The following is a 20,454-nucleotide window of genomic DNA, read 5'->3' on the forward strand; positions in this document are numbered from 1 at the left end:
GATTGTGTGTAAGATGAGCCTCATACCTTGGGGTTTCCTATCAAGTTTTAGTCCTAGTTACTCTCCCAGTTTAGCTGACAGTGGGTTAGAGGAAGATCCCAGGGTCAGGCAACAACGGACGAGAGAGTAGATGACGTCCTTGTCCTCATTGTGAGTTGCTGCCCCGTGGACATCTGTAGCCTGGTTTTGCCTGGGTTGTAAGCAGTTTGGGGCACTGGACCCCTCCCTCTACCGTCATGTCTGCAGTACCAGGGCTTACTGACCCAAACCAAAGCAAGGCCTTTTATTTCCACAGTGAGTCTCAAGAAGTTTTCTTTATACCCTTTATTGTATGGCTTTCACAAGGAACCTGGGTTCTAGTCTTCCTCCTGAAGATTCTCGTTGAAACCAGGGACCACAATTCCGTAACTGTTCATTCAAGAGTCTGCATATTTATATATTATGGCCAGAGGCTCCAGAATGGTTTGGTAGAACTATTAATTCAGGCTTCTGAGGTGCACAAATCCACCAACTTCTGCCTCTAAGGATGAAGTATCCTTCCTCTATCTCCTCCCATCTGGCAGTGATGACATTTCGCAATTTCACAGAATTTTCTATTGAAACTTAAACTTTAGTCTTTTGCTTCATGCTTCAGTCCCGCCAAAAAAAATAGAAGAGATTTTTTTTTTCAGTGTATGTGTCCCCAAACTGTAAACACGTACGCCAAATTTGGCATAAACATATAAGCCAAATTTGAATATGAGACATTGCAGCTGGTCACTAAGTACTTCTTAAAATTATTTGGGCCGTGAGCACAAACAAAACGGGTGACAATGGGTCTGCAGAGCCACCCTACTCAGCATCCATGGAGCCACAGTGCATAGCTTGGAATGAAGCCGGTGCAGACTTGAAAACATAACCCAGAGCAGCCTCTCCCTGGGGGTGTTTTCATCTGCAAATATCTTCCAGTAAAATGCTCTATGGCTCACTGGATCGCCTCAGTGAAGACAAAGGTAACATTCTTGTGGTTGTAGAAAGTGGCTTTTCTGTCTTCTAGGCCAGAGCCCTGCAATGAGGCTTTGGCTTTGTGGTTGGTAGGTAGGACAATTGGACCCCACTGCAGGAGGGGTCACGGCCCTAAGCAGCACTCACAGTCTCCTTATTCATGGGCCTTGACCAAGGGCCCTCCGAGAGCCTGGCACGACCTGACCGTCAGCCTGTGGAATGAAGCTGGCTCAGCCTGTCCATGAGGATGCTGCCTGAGGTCCTCTTAGGCACATTCATGCCAGGCCTCTGCAGTCAGGGCCCGGGCTTTGTCCCCAGCCTCCTCAGAAACATTCAAAGCTGAGTCATAGAGGCGGTCCCTACCTTGCAAGCAAATGATGTTCCCCATGTTTGCTCGCAATTAGATTTGAGCATTTCAGAATGCACATTCCCCGAGCAGCCGTGTCATGCATTATAGGTAGGTTTCCAGGACAGCCCATTAGAAACGTCTTTAACCCCTCCATGGTGGACTGTGGCACCGACGTTTCTATACAAGAGAACCTCACTTGTAACGGTGCTCCTAGAGGAAAACACCAGGGTGCCACAAACATTCCTCCCCTACTTCGTGGCATCGCGGAGAGGTGCAGGCACTGCCACTGAGGACACCAGTCATGTTCACTCTCCGCTGCTGGACAAGAAAGAGCCTCTCCACTCTTCAGGTCACACACAGAAGCTCCCATCTCCTAGGCCAACTCCAATAACTATGGGCCATTTCTTGTGGGAAACTACCTTTTGTCTGTCCTTCCTGATGGCACACTGGCCGAGTGAAAAGGGGGGTGCCTTGTGCTTTCAGTTCTCCAGGAGAAAGCCTGGGCTCAGCCACACTCCCTTAGCCTCCTGACAACCAGCAAGCAGGTGGCAGGGTTGTGGCGAGGCCAGCTGTGTGGCCAGGGCCTGCCGTCGTGAGCCAAGGGCAGCCAGCCGTGGGGCCAGTGGGCTGCTTCAGTGAGAGCCGGCTCTTTGCTCTGGGCAGTAGGCTCTCCACAGTGATCCCTGACCCCTAACAGTGTCGGAGCACCAGTGGCACCCACTCGCCCTGGGTGGAGTGCTCCAGCGTGCGACAGGTCACCCAGGGCTGCTGGGGGATTCCCGGTCCCACTCCACACCTACACCAAGTCAGCATCTTTCTGGTGGGGCCCCAGATTTGCATTCAACAACTCCACAGCGATTCATTTTTCACCCTGCTTTTGAGAACCAGTGGACTGGAGAGAGGCCAGAGGCTGGGCTCTGAGGCAGGCCGTTGCGCTGTTCTCCGGCCTGGACCCCTCTTTGAGCCTCTGCCGGGCGAGGCAGGCGCTTTTCCCCTGGGCAGGTGATGCGGCTCACTCTGAGCTCAGTGCCCGGTTGGGAGGAGAGCCGCCCCTAGAAGCCTGAGGAGGTGGACTAATCTGGATCTTGCAACAGAAGCACCTCCGCTGGTACGCATGGCCACTCCTTTGAGTCTGGAGCTCTCAGGAACGCAGCATCAGAGCGTCCGGAACAGCGGCTCCAGGGGACCATAGGAAGTGACGCTTCACTCGAGCCTCACAATGGCTGCCTTTTAGAAAGATTACAATTCAGTGTCAGTGAAGCAATTTGCTAAGAAGTGCTGAGCAATGCCACACCCGTTTGTGTGCCCGCGGTGAGATTTTGTCAGCAAAGCTGCTCTTTGGAGCCCTGCTCCCTGGGCCTCTTGGGTTCTGGAGTTTTCCACAGCCTTCATGAGAGTCACTGCAACTGTGTTCTTGGGAGCTTTGCCTGGCGGCCGCGGTTCCTTCTCCCGCTGAGAGCCGGGGCCGGGCGGGCGCATCTGCGCTGACCTCACCGCTCAGGAAGGGGGTGGGGCAGCTCTCCAGGGTGCTGACTCAGTGAGGCCGGAGCTGGCGCCCTCACGCGAGGCCTTCAGGCACGGGAACTCGGCCCGCTCTGCCCTGTTTTAGGGTGTAGGAGCCCTCCCTGAAAGGAGGACTGGGCCCTGGGTCTTTCCAAAGCTGTCAGCACAGACTAATTCACCTTTCACTGCTGTGTGCTGTAAACAGCTCCCCATCAGACCAGGAAAGTTGCCGAGGTCTCGACAGCCTGGTCACTTCCAGGGACAACCGTTTTGCCAGTTCAGGGAGGGCCGTAGAGGTGATCGAGCTATACCTGGATTAAAACGATGGTTCGGCCTTGGAAGATGCCCCAGCAGAAAGAACAGTAACTCCGTTCAGCTGTGGCTGAGCAGAGACGGCAGCCTGGCCGGTCAGCTGTATTTCCCTCTTTCCCAAGGCACCAGCGGTCCGCATCGGCTGATTCATCCCCAGGGAGGAGAGGGAAGAGGTGGGCTGCTTGCAGGGCAGGCTTCTTGCCCCAGCTGAGAGATGGCGGAACAGCCTCCCCACCTCCACAGGGCCTCCTACTCCCCAGTTCGGGTTTGACTCCTATATGATAGAAACGAGTCACCAGATCAGCACCTTATCTAGGCCAGTGGCCCCTGAAGGCCACTTTTTCCTCGTGGGGTGGTGGGGTCACCTCCTGGGAGGCCCAGCTGTACCTTAATATGTCACAAGAGGAAGCTTCAAGACAGTCATCCTTGTCATTGTGCCAAGAAGCCCTCATGGAGGGCCTCCTGGGAATAGGGCCCTCTGTTGCCAGGTCAGCACCGCTCATTCCTCCTGGATTTGACCATGTGGTAGGAATGCAAGGACAGTCACCTTATGACAGATTTTCAGCGGGAGTTCAAGGAAAGCTTGTGATTCTGGAAAGCTGTGAGTCTTGCAGGGATTCTAAAACAGGGCACCCAGACCTGTGCTGTCCAGCGGCTGCTCAGAAGCCCAGGCGTCTCCAGTCCAGATCAAATACTTCTTTCCTCCTCTGACCCTTTGCTTTGGAAATCAATCTATCCTCCCCTGAATTCACAGAACACTTGGGGTTATAACACTGATCCCCACCTGGCTCCGGGACTAGGAGTGTGTGTGTCAGGTGCAGACGGGGTGATGTTTCATCTGTGGAGCCCTCCTAGGCCCAGCACAGGCCAGTATTAAGTGGGTGCCCCACGTGCACATGTGGGCAGATGGAATCGAATGGGTGAGGGGAAGACTCAGGGACCTGTGCACTAAGGGAACACGTGATCGAGGACCACGGCCTCTGTCTGGACTTGGCCTTGGTAGATAAAGGTAGGGCACCCAAGGCTCCCAGCAGAAGGCCCCATGGAGGTAGCAAAGGGCTTCTGGGAGAGGAGGACTCTGAGAGGCCAGAGAAGGGACAAGAGCAAAGATAAAGACAGTGCTGGGCACCGCAGGCACTAGATCTGCACTTCACACTGAGAGCAATGGGAGCCTCGTGGCCACCTCGCCAACCCTCCAGCCTGTTGGGAGGCAGCTGGACACCCCTTAGCCGCACCCTCGGGCACTGAGAGCAGAAAGAAGCAGCCACCGGACATATCAAACATGACCCCGCATCCTGGATTTTTACAGAGTGCCGGCACATTTCTGGGGATGTTGGGGAGATGGACGTAGCTGGGTGCCTGCCCTCCGTGGGCAGCTAGGCTACTGCCCGCTCTGCCATTTTAAAAGCTGTGTGACTTTGGACCAATTGCTTAACATCTCTGCTTGGAAATCAGAGCCCTGTGTAACTTCAGAGCAGTTGAGAGGGTTAGATGGTTAAACATGCTGGATAGTATAAATGTTTGCTGTCATCACTATTCTAGGTCAGAGCCCACACCTGGCAGCTTCTCGGGGGTCCGGTGATGGGGGCTGGCTCGCGAGGAGGCCCAGAAACCCATGTGCATCTGGCACAGGGACCAGCAGTTTCCAGAGCAGCTTGCTGCCTCAGTGCACGAGGTCCTCACCTGGCCTCTGTCTCTATCTGGCTGGGCGATCTGGTCACTGAACCCAGCTTTGCCTCTGCTTCTGCTTCCTCTCCCTGAGCCGAGTAATCAAGGCTCCATGACACCTGCCAGTACATAACTAGGCGACTGTGTCTAATTTATTGGATCTATAAAATGCATCTGCTTCCAAGACCCATGATCTCACTCTCGAGGCCACAGTCTTCAGGGGATTCCCTCCCACCTGTGACTCCTGGTATCCTTCCTCTGGGAAAATATTTGCCCAACAGGTGTATGGAGGGACCGTGCTCTCGACAGCAGCAGGCTCGGCGTGGGTTCAAGGAAAGGCCAAGGGAACACACCGTGGCCGGAGCCTCCCTCAAGGTCGACGAAGCCCAGCAGGAGCACGAGGAACGGGGTTGGGAGGGCTCTGTCTTCCCAGCCCAGCACATCCTTCCTTCCTGACTCAGCCATGGGACCACCTGCTGCCCTTGGTCACCTGAGTGGGTGTGTCCTCCACCTACTTAAAATCTGCCACCCTGGCTTCAAGAAAGGCACGACAGACAGACAAAGGAGGCCACCCAATTCTGGGTGAAGAACAGAGGCCTGGAATTCCTGAGCCTTCCTGGTCCTGTCCTGGGTGACCCTGGCCAGTTACACATCTTCTTGAGATGTCTGTTTCCTTATTCCTCCAAGGAGGGTGGGGCGCCACGCCCTCCCAGTTCCCATCAGGGCTGACGTTATTTGATTCCAATGGTCTGGTTCTTGGTGAGAGTGTGAGAGATGTTGGGGCCACAGCAGAGCTCACCCCTTCTGCTCCATTCACTCACATCTCACACCAGTAGCCTCACTCCTCTCCCAAGAAGAAGCTCAAAGAGCCCACCCCTCGTTCTTTTTGTGGTTGCCCCAGAGGACCTTTCTCAGAACCCATGAGCGCATGGGCTGTGGAGATGGACAGACCTGATTCGAAACCCAACTCTGCTACCTGGGTTACTTTGGGGAAATCACTTACCATCCAAGTCTCGGTTTCTCATCTGTAAAATGGGAAAAATCATGCCCACCTTTGGAGGTTGTTATTGTACTATAATGAGAGGTATATTCTAGTGCATAGAAGGTGCTCAATAAATGGTAACCGGGATTATTAGTGACGTCTGTTCCATGAATGTTTCCCATTTGCTTAGGGGCAATTGCCTGGGGCTCTGTTTTCTGCTGGGCACTCATGTGAGAAAAATGGTGGGTAGTCCAACAGGCTTATAACCGTCTTTCATGGCAAACGTGATACAACCCCAAGATAAAAGAACAGTGGCTTATCATCTGGCTCCAAAGGAATTTCTAAAAGAGAAATTCTAAGAGTGATTTGAGCATACGAGACCACTGTTTCTCACATGTGGCTACAATGTTTGGCTGTTTCCCACAATCCAATACATCTTCAAGGCTCTGAGGTCTGTCACCATTGAAACCTCTCGGAGGTAAGTGCTGACAGCTCAGCCCAGGCGCCTACAACACACGTCAAACCTGTGTGCCCCCAGCAGGGCCCAGGTGGCTCAGCAAAGAGCAGCAGCCCATCGCATGATGCCTGCAGATGTCATGGTGCAGGGCAAGCCTGGAGCCAGCCTGGGGCCAGGGCCCAGCCGCCAGGTTTCTGCTGACTTCCCTAGGGATTCCAAGACTAGGCAATCCCTTAGTTCTCTGGGCACCTCAGCAACCCCCAGGCTGGGAACACTGCCGGTCACCTGCCTATCTCACTAGAGAAGAGTTTACTAGTTTAATGCGGCTTTAATCGACTAGCACAGGGTCTCTTGTCTGCGGACACCCTGACCCTGAAGCTGACGGAGTTAAAACAGAAGATGCACACTCATCTGTGTCATTAGAAGTCAGCATAGTGGCGACGCCCTGGAGGGCGGGCAGGGACCTGAAAGGGACACATGGGGCTTTTACAGTCTGCGAATGTTCTGAAATTTGATCAGGGTATTGATTACATGGGTATGTGAAATTTGTGAGCATTCATTCTTATGATATATGCTATTTTCCCTGTGTATGTATATTATGCTTTCATTGTAAAAAGCCGGGCCACGCAGGATCGCGGGGGCATTAGTGATATAAGCCCATTTCGAAGGCTGCTCCTTGGAGAGGTTCCCTGACACTGATTGTTCATACCCGCCTCTCAGGAAAGTTATGGTCATAAACCTCCACCAACTACCCACATTAATACCCTATCCAATTTTCTTGTCAGCAGTTTTATGGGTCTGTGGGTTCCAGCAAATCTGTTGACATCAACACATCGCACCCACACTGTGCAGGGCTTCTGGACATGCCACGGGCAGGGCGAATGCTGTGGGAAAGATGGGTCCTTTAAAGGCTCACTCCTCCCGCCCTCAGCACCACGATGATATCATTTCCTCCCAACAGGATTCACTCCCATTAAAACCCTGTCCAGGTTCTGCACTTACCTGCCCAGTCGAGTCAATGAGCTCATCTGAGCTCTGAGGCGGTTGTCCTGGAAAGAGGAAAAACACTAAACAACAAAGATAAAGTAGTCCCTGAGCTTTCCAGTTCCCTAGGAACCTTTCACCTTGCACTCTACACAGGAAGAGCCCATTAACGCCAGTGCATTACGTCAGCCTGGGCATCCATGTGCTAAGACAAACAGCTAAGCCCTTTAAACAAACACTCTGGGGAGGTTGGGCTGAGCGATCAGAAAATGGAACTGGACAGAGAGTGGCACAAGGAAGGCCAGCCAGGGGCTAGGACCTGCATCAAGTCTTCCTTTTGCCACCAAAGCGCTGTGCAGCTGAGCCAACTCACATGCCCTCTCTGGGCTCTGGGTTCCTCAACCTTAAAGTGGGGAACTGAGTTGGAATAATTCCTACGGCCCCTAAAAAAACGGAATGCAATCAGCGTGCTAGTGTGAAGTGCTCTAGGTCAAGGTTTTTACTGGTTGGTTGTCATGGTCTGTGTTGGACCACAGGTACACAGGATAAAGCCGCCCAGACTCAGTCTTGGAGCACAGGTAGCATGAGTCTGTGCAAAGCCCTTTCATGCTGGATACTGTTTTATCCCCCCATCTGTAATCTCCACTCCCATTCCTCCTCTCCTCAGGAGCCCACCATAAGGTATTTGATGGCTGTTTGTAGATTTGTGTGTGTGTCTGTGTGTGTGCGTGTATGTCTGTATGTCTATATATAGATAGATCCCATTGCTTTGCATGTGTATTTTTAATTTACGTAAGTGATAACATGCTATGAATCTTACCCTGTTTCTTCACTCTACACTATTTTTATGATCCTTCCATGTTGCTGTATGCTCATCTAGCTTGGTTTTTTTTTAAAGGTTTTTATTTTAACTGTTTTTTTAACTTTTTAAAAAATATTTACTTATTTATTTGGCTGTGCCAGGTCTTAGTTACGGCACATGCAGTCTTTTAGTTGCGGTATGTGGGCTCTTAGTTGTGGCATGTGGGATCTAGTTCCCTGACCAGGGATCAAACCGGGGCCCGCTGCGTTGGGAGCATGGAGTCTTAGCCACTGGACCACCAGGGAAGTCCCCGTCTGGCTTGTGAATGCTTACTGATGCACAGAAGTCCTTAGCCCGTGGCCACCATATTGTCCTATCCGTCCCCTACTGATGGACCCCTATGTCACTCATGCACCACGTCAGCACATGCGGCACCACGGTCGACATTGCCACACACACACCCTTAAGGACCCCGGAGAACTTTCCTCGGGATTTTACCCCGTGTACAGTCTAGGTATAGTCACTGTCGTAGGTCCTGCCAGGTTGCCCTGGGCGGGACGGGAGGCAGCTGCACGGGGCTGGGGAAGCTGGGCCTAGAGAAGGGCCCATGAACATGGGCGACCTTGGACTGAGTTGTCTGGTCCTGGCTCTGGCTTCCCTTCTGTGGGGAAGGCACGTCTTTCACTGATTGGCTCCGATTTTGAGGCCACGTGTCCCCGTCCTTTATAACCCGCACTACGGTTTGTAATTAAAGGTGATCTGTTGACTGACTGTCTCCTCTCCTCATAACTGCAAGTTCTCCAAAGGCAGGGCTTTTCTCCCCGCGCCGTAGGACTAGGCCCCGCTCCTAAGACAGAGCTGGTCCAGCAGCTGCCCGGCAGACAGCCACTGGATTTGTGTCAGCAGTGAACCTGGGCTGCGAGGAATGCAAACGAAGCCTGGGCAGGGCAGGGTCCAGGGTGAGGGAAGAGGGGCTCCTAGGGCACAAAAGTTAAGGAGGCCTCGCCCTCGGGTGCCGGTCTGTGCATGTGCCACCTGAGATTGGGGTCTCCCTTTCCTTATTCTAGACCCTGCTCTGACGGCAGGTACTTTTGCCTTAGAAAAGCTTTGACCTCAAGCTTAGCATCTAACCTGGTCCCTTCCTCTCTCTTCTCCCTGCCCCTCCTTTCTCTCTCATTGACTGTCACTGTGTGCCCGACCCTGAGCTAGGACCTGGCAAGGACACTGTCCACAGGGGAGGGGACAGGAGAATAACCATTATGATGCATGCACATGAGTTTAAAAAAAAAGAGAGAACGAGTCATCACCCAGGACATAGGTGGCAGGGAAGAATGGGCGGTTACATCCAGCAGCATGCAGGGGGCGATGGCTGGGGTCGTATTTTGTCAAGAAGGCGGTGGGTGGAGGGTATCTGAGCAGGGGCTCAGGGTCAAAGCCTGCGTCAGAACCACACGTGTGGTCAGGGCTGGCGGGGGTCTGTTCCTGGAGCCTGAGGTCCAAGGCGGGGTGGCAGCGTTCCGGCTCTGGGGAGCAGGGAAGTGAGGCTGCAGGAGAAGGGGGCATGTGAGAGAGATGGGAGGGTAAAAGCAGGGTGCAGCTCAGAGGGGCCACTCAGACTGTATCCTGAGGGCAACAGTTTATGGAAGAATTGTAAGCAGGGCATTGGCAGGAACATGCGTGCCCTTCAGAAGACTACACATCTGCGTAAAAGTGTGTAAATTCGTGGCCCTTGGTGTCCGGAGGAGAACTGGGGCAGCTGGGGAGCCAGTGGGTATGGTCTGACCGGGGTAAATAGAAAGAGAGCCCTTCTGAGTCCGAGACACCTCCTCCACTTCGTAATGCAAACGACCATTAGCAAAGTCGTTTTCCAGAAGCGAGGAAGGTCACAGGACAAACTGTCAGCCTTGCCCGGAAGATGCAGCACCTGACCCCGCACCTAGACCCCGGGAGAGGCCGTGCAGGCCCCCAGCTGGCTGGCCCCGCTCTCAGGACAGAGGGGGCTTGGTTCCCCCACCAGCAGGGGCCTTCTCTTTCCACCTGTGCTCACAGGCCCCAAGGGGGGACTTTCTCCTTCCTCTTCTGAAGCTGAAACCTCAGAAGCAGCCTCTAAAATGAGCAGGACCCTCCCGGCGAGGTCATGCTAAAGGAGCCTCATGACATGAGGGAGAAGCCATTATCTTTGTGCTGACCTCACCCGGCAATTTGCTGAAGGGAAACCCTCTCCACCCATTTACCAAACTGGACTTTCAGGCTGGGCTGCTCTCCTGGAACGTGTCTGGGGGTTCCCGGGCCTTCAGGCTTTTTTCTCCTCCTCCCACTGCACTCCCCCACCCCCCCCGCCCCCAAGTGCTCTGTCATTGGTTTGCTTCCTTTGAATCTCTTCTTGGTCCCCTGACCTCAGGTCCCTCAGCAGGTGGCCAAGTGGAAAACTGGTGCAACCCCTGCTGTCCTCTTCCCCTTGGCCCGCCCGGCTTCCAGAAGCAGCAGCAGCCGCCAGTGCCCTGCCAGGCCCCTCCAAGGCCTGTGAAATCTGTTGTTAGCACAGCGCTGCCCAACCAGGGAAACCCCGGGCTACAGCCAGCTTCCTGGCAGAAGTGAGCTCCCTGCACTTAAAAATGGTGCCAAAAATTGGGCTCTAATGTCTTTTCCCCGTTGGTGACACTCACGTCCCTGCTGCAGCCCCCCAGCACCTTCAGGCCTGGCTGAGGGAGGGTCAAGCTTCTTCCATCTCCTTGTGGAAACCGGACTGGGGGACATGTTTTGGCCCAGCCTGGTTAGAATGACACATAGCTGTGGGTCTCCCCTTAGGGAAATGTCAAAATCACCTGGGGACTTGTTTTTAAATTAAAAAATAATAATAAATTCAGTTGGTTTTTTATACAAAAAGTTCAACCTGGGACGGCTAGGCTGTCCCCACTCCCCTCCTCATTTCCCATCCTCCCTGGGCTGCCGGTGGGCTTCAAGTGTGTCAGTAGGGTGCAAATCCTCCAGAAAGTTCCCCAGGGTGTTCGGTGCAACCCACAGTCTGGAAAGTGCTGGCCCATCACGTATTGTTAGTGCACTGTTTGCACTAGGAGAGGACCCGGTCATTAAGATGCTAAATCCAGGGAGGAAAGGCCTGGGAAAGCAGTTAGAAAAAGGGAGGCAGTTGCTTGGGGTTGGAGGGGCAATTTGTGTCCATGGAACACGGCGAGCTATTTGGCCCATTGGTCGATGAATCCTTTGACCTCAGAGTCCCCAGGGGTCTCCACTTCTGAAGCCTAGACCTTCTCCTGTATGTCTGAATTCGACTCTTCAGCTATGGTGTAGGCCAGGTCTTTGAGTTCCTGGGTCAGCCTGCAGCGCAGGCCGAATAGGGAGAGGGAAGGAGGAGGGGAGAGCACAGCTACCTGGGATCCTCAGAGAGAATTTATTTAGGTTTCATTATTCATAGTAGGTTTTTATTTCAAACGCTTGTGCTCTACAAATGTATACGGTACAAGGTGAGAGTCGCCCTGTCCCCCCAGCCAACCCTGCTGATGGCGTTCATGGGAGCCTGTGTGTCTCCCAGGCTTCGGGGCCACTCCACGTACTTGCTCAGCACGGCCTCGTGCCCATCGGGGAGAGCTTGCAGCTGGCTGTGAGCTGAGTCATCCAGCAGTCTGTCCTGCCTGGCGGTGAGTGAGGTCACCTCTCTGGTGCCAAAGCAGGAGCCCAGAGAGTGACTCAGAGCTGTTCTCCTATGTGTCCTGTTTGCGACCAGCCCTGTCCACTCGGTAAAGGGAATAGTGAGGCAAGCTGTTTTATTCACTTGAGCGGGCCTCAACTTTGGGGTTTCTTCTTAAACCCCTGGTTCATAGGGCTACTGAGGGCAGATCAGAGGCGTGAAAGGCCACTGGACTTGGAGTCACCAGTCAGTCAACAGCTACCTATTGAGGTCCTACTACGTGGAGAGAAACCAAGTCCCAGGGAGCTTATGTGCTGGCAGACGTGCAAGACAGGAAACAGTCATGGAGATAGGAAGGCATTTAGACGCTGGTCACCGACATGCAGAAGGTACGACAGGACGAGCTGACGGGGCCCTGGAGTGGGGCTGAGAATCAGCAGGCCCGAGCGGTTCCCGTCCAGCCAAGAAACCACTGTGTGACTCGGGACGAGGCAAGGACTTCACTCTCCTCCACTGCACGGAGACAGTGTTGTCCCAGGTCACCTGATGTCTCCTTCTATCTGCAGAGGGAGCACATAGCTACCCAGAATGATGTTCTGTGACTGGTTCTCCCCAGAGTCCATTTTCTGTGGTTGCAGCCTCTAGGAAGGGCGATCTTTGTTAACATCCTTCATCCAACAATGGCCAAAGCTCTAGAGAACACAGAACAGCAGCAAGAGGAACCCCGCCTCAAAACCAATATATTCTTCACAAATTCAAAGTGGCTTTGTGCCCTCTGGGCCTTTGTCAGGAGCCCCGGTGGGAGGAAGGCAGGTGGCTCCCTGTAAGTGACAGCACTGGGCTGCTGGGCTCCCGTGGGCAGGGCAGAGCCCGGACACCTGGGGAGGGAGGCGGGGGGGGGGGGCAGGTGGCTCTGAAGTAGAGGGGGGCAGAAGCTTCACACACCCTGGGGGCCTAGAGCCCTCAGCTGCGGCACAGGTGCTGGCTGCGGAGGCTCCCAGCCCACCTGTCACATCCCAGCTACACAATAAATCCCCCTTGGCATGGCTCTGCTGCCAACAGGGCCAGCAGATCGGGTTTGCTGGGTGCTCCCAGGACCAGCCCAAAAGGGGACCTGGGTTCAGGCACCACCAAGAAAATCCTGCTTTACAGAGAGGACCAGTTTGGCCCTTGAGAACCAGAGTGGGGAGGAAGCAGTGGAAAGGCTCTTGCCCTTTCCCTCCCTCAAAGTGTAATGACTCATAACATTTCTCTTTTTCTTTAATGTACAGGCTCACAAGTCACTTAGTGGGCACAGTGCCTGAGGGTCTGGGATCCTCAGCTCTTTGGACCCCAACAGGTATAGGATCTCGAACTTCAATCCGTGCAGAGGTTTTCCCATCTCAGCCCCACGGGAATGACACACCTGAAAAGACTGTGCTTTTTCTTTAGGGGAAAGAGGAGAACTCCCTGGAAACATCCTCTCCCATCTGATTTATGCTCATTCATAACGCAGCAGGCTTAGGGACCATGAATGACATATTAGTGCAAGAAAGCAAGCCGGTCAAACAGACTCATATATCACTGCTCCTGTGACACACAATTATTCACGCTATTGAGGCTGGTAACTTCACAGGGAGCCAGGAGAGCCAGGACAGCCAGGACCGGGGGTAGCTTGGGGGTGGGTAGAAAGCTCCAAACTGCACCACCTTCAGCCACTGGAGGAACATTCCAGACCAGAAGGGTCTGCATACAAAGAGCATAGCACCTGCTCAGCAGCTGAGGGTGGAGCTTCCATGTTTTGCACTTTTTGCACTGACGCACCAAGGGCAGAGCTCTGATTGCCCGGCTGAACCTTCCTTCCCGCACAGAGGCTGGACCCCAGTTCTTTGCCGCTTCGGTTCCGCCAGAGGCGGCTCCTTCCGATGGCGAATTTAGTGGTGATGGGTGGCAGCCACAGATGCACGTGTACTCTGGGAGCTTGACTGAGGTTTCCAAAGACAGGCAGAGAGTCGGGCCTCTTCCCACTGCCCTCCTGCCCGCCATCCACTCAAGCTCTCCCGCTTACAGTGGGGAGGTGAATGGTGGGTGCCATTCAGGGCCGAGGTCCCGGTGACATGTCTCAGCTGCCTGCAGGCTCACAGTGACCGGGGTGATCTCAGAGGCGTGGGTGGTGGGCTCGGGACGCCCAGCACTTCCGCTCCACCTGGGAGGAGCGCAGAGGAGCTCGCATGGAGGAAAGAGGTTCAGGCGCTACGGGGAACCTCAGCTTCCTGATCCTTCCAGATTCCACCATAAACCTCTGCTCTCCCGCCCACCCACCCCGTGCCCCATCCTTGCAGTCATGCCACTCTGCAAAACCCTTTCCCGAAGCTAGGGAGGGAGAGACCTGTGCCCGGGAAAAACACCGGGGTGGGGGAGGGGTGGGGAGGGGTGTGTGTGGCCAGAAGTTACCCTCTTGAACTACTCCCCCGCCCCACCAAGCCGGGCTGCAGGCACACCGAGCCCCACTCCCCGCTCCTCCCCGCTCCCCCAGCTGCCTGCATATCTCTGCCATTTGGGACCCGGTGCAAGAGTCATGGCTCTGGGAAACCTGAGCTGACAGTGCACTGAAGCAGAGGTGACCCCACCCTCTTTTGTGTTGCCCCGCCCAGCACGGAGCACACCTCTGGGCTCGGGGGTCACTCAAGAGATCGCCTGAGTGCCCTGCTGGTGTTCAGTACTTCTTTGTGTGCCTGGCACTTAGCTCCATGGGCACCCGAGGTGTGTTTATTTATTTATTTATTTTTTTTAAAACATCTTTATTGGAGTATAATTGCTTTACAATGGTGTGTTAGTTTCTGCTTTATAACAAAGTGAATCAGTTATACATATACATACGTTCCCATATCTCTTACCTCTTGCGTCTCCGTCCCTCCCATCCTCCCTATCCCACCCCTCTAGGTGGTCACAAAGCACCGAGCTGATCTCCCTGTGCCATGCGGCTGCTTCCCACTAGCTATCTATTTTACATTTGGTAGTGTATATATATCCATGCCACTCTCTCACCCTGTCACATCCTACCCCTCCCCCTCCCCATATCCTCAAGTCCATTCTCCAGTAGGTCTGTGTCTTTATTCCCGTCTTGCCACTAGGTTCTTCATGACCTTTTTTTTTTTTTCCCTTAGATTCCATATATATGTGTTAGCATACTGTATTTGTTTTTCACTTTCTGACTTACTTCACTCTGTATGACAGACTCTAAATCCATCCACCTCACTACAAATACCTTCATTTCATTTCTTTTTATGGCTGAGTAATATTCCATTGTATATATGTGCCACATCTTCTTTATCCATTCATCCGATGATGGACACTTAGGTTGCTTCCAAGTCCTGGCTATTGTAAATAGAGCTGCAATGAACATTTTGGTACATGACTCTTTTTGAATTATGGTTTTCTCAGGGTATATGCCCAGTAGTGGGATTGCTGGGTCGTATGGTAGTTCTATTTGTAGTTTTTTAAGGAACCTCCATACTGTTCTCCATAGTGGCTGTATCAATTTACATTCCCACCAACAGTGCAAGAGTGTTCCCTTTTCTCCACACCCTCTCCAGCATTTATTGTTTCTAGATTTTTTGATGATGGCCATTCTGACCGGTGTGAGATGATATCTCATTGTAGTTTTGATTTGCATTTCTCTAATGATTAATGATGTTGAGCATTCTTTCATGTGTCTGTTGGCAATCTGTATATCTTCTTTGGAGAAATGTCTCTTTAGGTCTTCTGCCCAATTTTGGATTGGGCTGTTTGTTTCTTTAATATTGAGCTGCATGAGCTGCTCGTAAATCTTGGAGATTAATCCTTTGTCCGTTGCTTCATTTGCAAATATTTTCTCCCATTCTGAGGGTTGTCTTTTGGTCTTGTTTATGGTTTCCTTTGCTGTGCAAAAGCTTTTAAGTTTCATTAGGTCCCATTTGTTAATTTGTGTTTCTATTTCCATTTCTCTAGGAGGTGGGTCAAAAAGGATCTTGCTGTGATTTATGTCATAGAGTGTTCTGCCTATGTTTTCCTCTAAGAGTTTGATAGTGTCTGCCCTTACACTTAGATCTTTAATCCATTTTGAGTTTATTTTTGTGTATGGTGTCAGGGAGTGTTCTAATTTCATACTTTTACATGTACCTGTCCAGTTTTCCCAGCACCACTTATTGAAGAGGCTGTCTTTTCTCCACTGTATATGCTTGCCTCCTTTATCAAAGATAAGGTGACCATATGTGCGTGGGTTTATCTCTGGGCTTTCTATCCTGTTCCATTGATCTACATTTCTGTTTTTGGGCCAGTACCAAACTGTCTTGATTACTGTAGCTTTGTAATATAGTCTGAAGTCAGGGAGCCTGATTCCTACAGCTCCATTTTTCGTTCTCAAGATTGCTTTGGCTATTCGGGGTCTTTTGTGTTTCCATACAAATTGTGAAATTTTTTGTTCTAGTTCTGTGAAAAATGCCAGTGGTAGTTTGATAGGGATTGCATTGAATCTGTAGATTGCTTTGGGTAGTAGAGTCATTTTCACAATGTTGATTCTTCCAATCCAAGAACATGGTATATCTCACCATCTATTTGTATCATCTTTGATTTCTTTCATCAGTATCTTATAATTTTCTGCATACAGGTCTTTTGTCTCCTTAGGTAGGTTTATTCCTAGATACTTTATTCTTTTTGTTGCAATGGTAAACGGGAGTGTTTCCTTAATTTCACTTTCAGATTTTTCATCATTAGTGTATAGGAATGCAAGAGATTTCTGTGCATTAACTTTGTATCCTGCAACTTTACCAAATTCATTGATTAGCTCTAGTAGTTTTCTGGTAGCATCTTTAGGATTCTCTATGTATAGTATCATGTCATCTGCAAACAGTGACAGCTTTACTTCTTCTTTTCCGATTTGGATTCCTTTTATTTCTTTTTCTTCTCTGATTGCTGTGGCTAACACTTCCAAAACTATGTTGAATAACAGCGGCAAGAGTGGACATCCTCGTCTTGTTCCTGATCTTAGTGGAAATGGTTTCAGTTTTTCACCATTCAGGACAATGTTGGCTGTGGGTTTGTCATATATGGCCTTTATTATGTTGAGGAAAGTTCCCTCTATGTCTACTTTCTGCAGGGCTTTTATCATAAATGGGTGTTGAATTTTGTCAAAAGCTTTCTCTGCATCTATTGAGATGATCATATGGTTTTTCTCCTTCAATTTGTTAATATGATGTATCACGTTGATTGATTTGCGTATATTGAAGAATCCTTGCATTCCTGGAATAAACCCCACTTGATCATGGTGTATGATCCTTTTAATGTGCTGTTGGATTCTGTTTGCTAGTATTTTGTTGAGGATTTTTGCATCTATGTTCATCAGTGATATTGGCCTGTAGTTTTCTTTCTTTGTGACATCTTTGTCTGGTTTTGGTATCAGGGTGATGGTGGCCTCGTAGAATGAGTTGGGGGGTGTTCCTCCCTCTGCAATATTTTGGAAGAGTTTGAGAAGGATAGGTGTTAGCTCTTCTCTAAATGTTTGATAGAATTCACCTGTGAAGCCATCTGGTCCTGGGCTTTTGTTTGTTGGAAGATTTTTAATCACAGTTTCAATTTCAGTGCTTGTGCTTGGTCTGTTCATATTTTCTATTTCTTCCTGGTTCAGTCTCGGCAGGTTGTGCATTTCTAAGAATCTGTCTATTTCTTCCAGGTTGTCCATTTTATTGGCATAGAGTTGCTTGTAGTAATCTCTCATGATCGTTTGTATTTCTGCAGTGTCAGTGGTTACTTCTCCTTTTTCATTTCTAATTCTATTGATTTGAGTCTTCTCCCTTTTTCTCTTGATGAGTCTGGCTAATGGTTTATCAATTTTGTTTATCTTCTCAAAGAACCAGCTTTTAATTCTGTTGACCTTTGCTATTGTTTCCTTCATTTCTTTTTCATTTATTTCTGATCTGATCTCTATGATTTCTTTCCTTCTGCTAGCTTTGGGGTTTTTTTGTTCTTCTTCTCTAATTGCTTTAGGTGCTAGGTTAGGTTGTTTATTCGAGATGTTTCCTGTTTCTTGATGTAGGCTTGTATTGCTATAAACTTCCCTCTTAGAATTGCTTTTGCTGTATCCCATAGATTTTGGGTCGTCGTGTCTCCATTGTCATTTGTTTCTAGGTATTTTTTGATTTCCCCTTTGATTTCTTCAGTGATCACTTCGTTATTAAGTAGTGTATTGTGTAGCCTCCATGTGTTTGTATTTTTTACAGGTCTTTTCCTGTAATTGATATCTAGTCTCATAGCGTTGTGGTCAGAAAAGATACTTGATATGATTTCAATTTTCTTAAATTTGCCAAGGCTTGATTTGTGACCCAAGGTATGATCTATCCTGGAGAATGTTCCATGAGCACTTGAGAAAAATGTGTATTCTGTTGTTTTTGGGTGGAATGTCCTATAAATATCAATTAAGTCCATCTTGTTTAATGTATCATTTAAAGCTTGTGTTTCCTTATTTATTTTCATTTTAGATGATCTGTCCATTGGTGAAAGTCGGGTGTTAAAGTCTCCTACTATGATTGTGTTACTGTCGATTTCCCCTTTTATGGCTGTTAGTATTTGCCTTATGTATTGAGGGGCTCCTATGTTGGGTGCATAAATATTTATAATTGTTATAGCTTCCTCTTGGATCGATCCCTTGATCATTATATAGTGTCCTTCTTTGTCTCTTGTAATAGTCTTTATTTTAAAGTCTATTTTGTCTGATATGAGAATTGCTACTCCAGCTTTCTTTTGATTTCCATTTGCATGGAATATCTTTTTCCATCCCCTCGCTTTCAGTCTGTATGTGTCTGTAGGTCTGAAGTGGGTCTCTTGTAGACAGCATATATATGGGTCTTGTTTTTGTATCCATTCAGCCAGTCTGTGTCTTTTGGTGGGAGCATTTAATCCATTTACATTTAAGGTAATTATCGATATGTATGTTTCTATTCCCATTTTCTTAAATGTTTTGGGTTTGTTATTGTAGGTGTTTTCCTCCTCTTGTGTTTCTTGCCTAGAGAAGTTCCTTTAGCATTTGTTGTAAAGCTGGTTTGGTGGTGCTGAACTCTCTCAGCTTTTGCTTGTCTGTAAAGGTTTTAATTTCTCCATCAAATCTGAATGAGATCCTTGCTGGGTAGAGTAATCTTGGTTGTAGGTTTTTCTCCTTCATCACTTTAAGTATATCCTGCCACTCCCTTCTGGCTTGCAGAGTTTCTGCTGAAAGATCAGCTGTTAACCTTATGGGGATTCCCTTGTGTGGTATTTGTTGTTTTTCCCTTGCTGCTTTTAATATGTTTTCTTTATATTTAATTTTTGACAGTTTGATTAATATGTGTCTTGGCGTGTTTCTCCTTGGATTTATCCTGTACGGGACTCTCTGTGCTTCCAGGACTTGATTAACTTTCCTTTCCCATATTAGGGACGTTTTCAACTATAATCTCTTCAAATATTTTCTCAGTCGCCTTCTTTTTCTCTTCTTCTTCTGGGACCCCTATAATTCGAATGTTGGTGCGTTTAATGTTGTCCCAGAGGTCTCTGAGACTGTCCTCAGTTCTTTTCATTCTTTTTTCTTTATTCTGCTCTGCAGTAGGTATTTCCACCATTTTATCTTCCAGGTCACTTATCCGTTCTTCTGCCTCAGTTATTCTGCTATTGATCCTATCTAGAGTATTTTTAATTTCATTTATTGTGTTTTTCATCGTTGCTTGGTTCCTTTTTAGTTCTTCTACGTCTTTGTTAAATGTTTCTTGCATTTTGTCTATTCTATTTCCAAGATTTTGGATCATCTTTACTATCATTATTCTGAATTCTTTTTCAGGTAGACTACCTATTTCCTCTTCATTTGTTAGGTCTGGTGTGTTTTGACCCTGCTCCTTCATCTGCTGTGTGTTTCTCTGTCTTCTCATTTTGCTTATCTTACTGTGTTTGGGGTCTCTTTTTCACAGACTGCAGGTTCGTAGTTCCCGTTGTTTTTGGTATCTGTCCCCAGTGGCTAAGGTTGGTTCAGTGGGTTGTGTAGGCTTCCTGGTGGAGGGGACTAGTGCCTGTGTTCTGGTGGATGAGGCTGGATCTTGTCTTTCTGGTGGGCACGTCCACGTCTGGTGGTGTGTTTTGGGGTGTCTGTGGCCTTATTATGATTTTAGGCAGCCTCTCTGCTAATGGATGGGGCTGTGTTCCTGTCTTGCTAGTTGTTTGGCATAGGGTGTCCAGCACTGTAGCTTGCTGGTCGTTGAGTGAAGCTGGGTCTTGATGTTGAGATGGAGATCTCTGAGAGATTTTTGCCATTTGGTATTACGTGGAGCTGGGAGGTCTCTTGTGGACCAGTGTCCTGAAGTTGGCTCTCCCACCTCAGAGGCACAACCCTGATGCCTGGCTGGAGCACCAAGAGCCTTTCATCCACATGGCTCAGAATAAAAGGGAGAAAAAATAGAAAGAAAGAAAGAAAGAGGATAAAATAAAATAAAGCTATTATAGTAAAAAATAAGAAAAAAATTATTAAGAAAATATTTAAGAAAAAAAATTTGTTTTAATTTTTTAAAATAAATTTATTAATTTTTTATAATAAAAAATAAGAAAAAAATTAAGTAACAAATTTATTAAGGAAAAAATTTTTTTAATTTTTTAAAATAAAAAATATGAAAAAACTTATTATGAAAATTTTTTTTTTAATTTTTAAAAATAGAAAATAAGGAAAAAATTAATAAGAAAACATTTATTAAGAAAAAAAATTTTTTAAGTAAAAAAAAAAACGGACGGACCGAAC

The sequence above is a fragment of the Eschrichtius robustus genome, chromosome 4 (assembly GCF_028021215.1).
Source record: "Eschrichtius robustus isolate mEscRob2 chromosome 4, mEscRob2.pri, whole genome shotgun sequence".
Taxonomy (NCBI): Eukaryota; Metazoa; Chordata; class Mammalia; order Artiodactyla; family Eschrichtiidae; genus Eschrichtius; species Eschrichtius robustus.